Raw genomic sequence first — 3,307 nt, 5'->3', positions numbered from 1 at the left:
ATTCATTTCACTAGTTTCAATCCCAGTTCTTCACCCCTGTGAGCATCACTTGATGCAATGAGTGCTAAGTGGAATATTAAAAAATCATGAGAAATTAGTCAGTTACGACTACCTCTCATGGAAATGGTCATAGATGAATGACTTACTTAACAAAGTTGAATCCCAAAATGATATCTAATGAAAAACAAGGATCTTGTATGAAGAAACTACCAAAGTACTTGAAGAGGAAATTTTCAAGAAGGTTGAAGAAGCCCTAAATACTAACAAAATAAAAGCATAAATGCAATGATGAGTCATGCAATGAGTGCTAAGTGGAATATTCAAAAATCATGAGAAATTAGTCAATTACGACTACCTATCATGGAAATGGTCATAGATGAATGACTTACTTAACGCAGTTGAATCCCGAAATGATATCTAATAAAAAACAAGGATCTTGGATGAAGAAAATACCAAAGTACTTGAAGAGGAAATTTTCAAGAAGGTTGAAGAAGCCCTAAATACTAACAAAATGAAATCATAAATGCAATGATGAGTCGTAGAAGTGTGTAAGAATTTGACATATGTGGTCACATTGCATATTCAAAAGGAGAAGGAAGGAAAGATTCAAGAAGGTCATTAGAAGATGCTTGAAGAAGTTGAACTCAATCTAGAGGATGTACATATTAAATATGATGGTGTTATCTCCAAAGATAAAGTAATCAAAGAGCAAGTAGAGAGAATTCATGAAGTTATTATCTTTGAAAAGAAGATAAATGAAACGTGTGTGCAAAGTGTAGGAAAACCATCAAATCTAAAACCATATCAACACCTTCATTACTATCAAAGTTTTCAAGGAAGACAAAAAGATCAATTTGAGCATTATCAAGGTGGAAAATAAAATGCTCATGAATATTCATGGAACAAGGCATCACAAATCCATTATTCAATAGGATATTACCAAAGATCAACAACTAATACAAATTAGATAAGTCACAACAATAATACGTAGAATAAAAGGAAAGAAAATGATGCAACAACCATACATCAAGGGTTAGAACCAAAAGAAATTGATTTTGGATGGATGGATCATCGTCAATGGAAAGAATAAATCGCAAATATAAGATAATTTCATCACATGTAAAACCCTTCATTGCAAAGCTTTGAGGACAAAGATTTTGAAGGAGGTTACTATAGTAGGACCACAAGGGGTGAATATGTGGGGTTGAATGTATATGATATGACCCCAAGGAGGGCAATATATGGGGTTAAATGTATATGATATGACCCTAAGGAGCGGAATATATGGAGTTAAATGTACATGCAATGTGTAAACGTATATGTAATATGGTTTGCCTAATAATAGAGGGGCCACATTTGTAATGTATGAATAGGTATATATATAGATCATGTAGTCATTATTAAGGAAATGTGATTTAAATATATGAATGTATTGGGGTATTTGGAGGAGTTTCTCCTATTACTTAAGGAGATATTGTGTAACTCGTCTCTCTTATCTATCTTAGTTTTGTGTTCCATGTTCCAATTGGTGTAAATTGTGTGTACTTCTGATTCTTTGGGTCACAATATATATAGTCATCATTATAACAAAGATATCGTAAAAAATGATGATTCTTGATCAATGATATCTACATATTATGACCTCATATTTTAGTGATTTCATTAATTACATAATTTCTAGAGGAAAACATTATAGTAATGGGTCTTTGGAAATTATACTAAAAAGGTTATAGAATTGTATTTGTGCTGCAACCTTGTTTCCCCATATTAAATAAACTAATGAGAAGAAAAAGAGGGAAAGCAAGATGTATCTACAACATCATTATTATGAATAGGTATAATGGATGGCATTCCCTAAATTCATAAAATATCCATTTCCTACTCGTTTGGCTACTTATTTATGATATATATTTTTTGTTAAATGGAAAAGATAATTTTTTGGATACCTATTCATTGAGTGAGAAAACTTACCTCGTTGCTTTTTCCCCACTATATTGGTTCAAATTTTCATTGAAAAAGCTCCCAACTAAATCATATAAAATAAATTTAAAACAAGTAGATGATTCTTGGGAGACATGACCTAAAATCCATAGAGAGGGAAAACATTACAAACCATAGAAACCTATAAGATTATGTCTTGCTTTGAAATTTGTAGGTATAATGCCTCAAAAAAACATATAATAATAATAATAATAATAATAATCATCATCATCATCAATAATTGGGACTCTCTAAGAATTGTGGGTGTAGGATTGTTCAAGTATTGTGGGGTATCGGGTATTATCTAACATGTTGTGGAAATAAGGATATATCTATTCCTTTGTTTTTAATGTAAACATGTTGTTATTTTTCAATTCAGAGTGACATTATCTGAACATGTGGCAAAACTTCGGGTTAAAATGAAGATTCACTTTAATGGGTTTGGGGGTCTAGAATTAATTTAACACCATGTGAAAGTTTATATGTATATTTACAATATATACATACTAGGTATACTAATGATATTTTATATATTTGAAGTCTATTAAAGTAAGGGAAGTAGTGAGTGAATTAGAAAGGCTCACATTTTTCACATTCTAAGCTCACAACAATTGATGTAGAATTGGCAGTGTGTAGATATTTTATTTTGATGGGCACATTGACGGGTGTAACATTCTTGAATCTTGCAATCCATTTGATATGATGCTTTCAATTCTATCACGTGAGTCGTGTCCTTTGCACAGAGCATAGCAAGCGTTGTACCGAGAGGAATTTTATTTTTCATTGTACGTATATAGTATTGTACCACCATCATCAATGCCATTAATGGTAATCAATTCTTAGAACAGTTGGAAATGAGAGAGGTTTTTTTTTTTTTTTTTTGAATTTTATTTAAAACCAGATAAAAGTAGTCAATTCTTGTACATCAACCAATTTTTTTCATGGAGAAAATACCTTTCTATTCCATATGAGGAATACAAATGTTTCGGTTCTCAAGGGACTATTCATTCTCAATCACAAGGCTCAAATCCATTACATTAAAGCTCATCATGCTACTTGTAGGAGTTGAACTTGAGTGGAGAGGAGACCAATCATTCCTCCCAATCACCTAAGATAAACCAAATTCACCCACATCAGACAATTATAAAATAAAAATTTATATTTTCACACACACACACACACATATCAAAAATTCATTTTAATATGTAAATTTTACAAAATTTTAAAAAAACTATACAAACTTTTTTTAATTGCAAATTAATTAATGCCAAACATAGTTTGACTAGGAATCATTTACAATATAACCTCTCTATATGCAGGTATCAAA

The sequence above is a fragment of the Pinus tabuliformis genome, chromosome Q, assembly GCF_031772625.1.
Source record: "Pinus tabuliformis cultivar Carrire ecotype Pingquan chromosome Q, CPIR1, whole genome shotgun sequence".
In the NCBI taxonomy this organism is placed as follows: Eukaryota; Viridiplantae; Streptophyta; class Pinopsida; order Pinales; family Pinaceae; genus Pinus; species Pinus tabuliformis.
The sequence above is the reverse complement of the archived record's forward strand: the minus strand, read 5'-3'. Positions refer to the sequence as shown.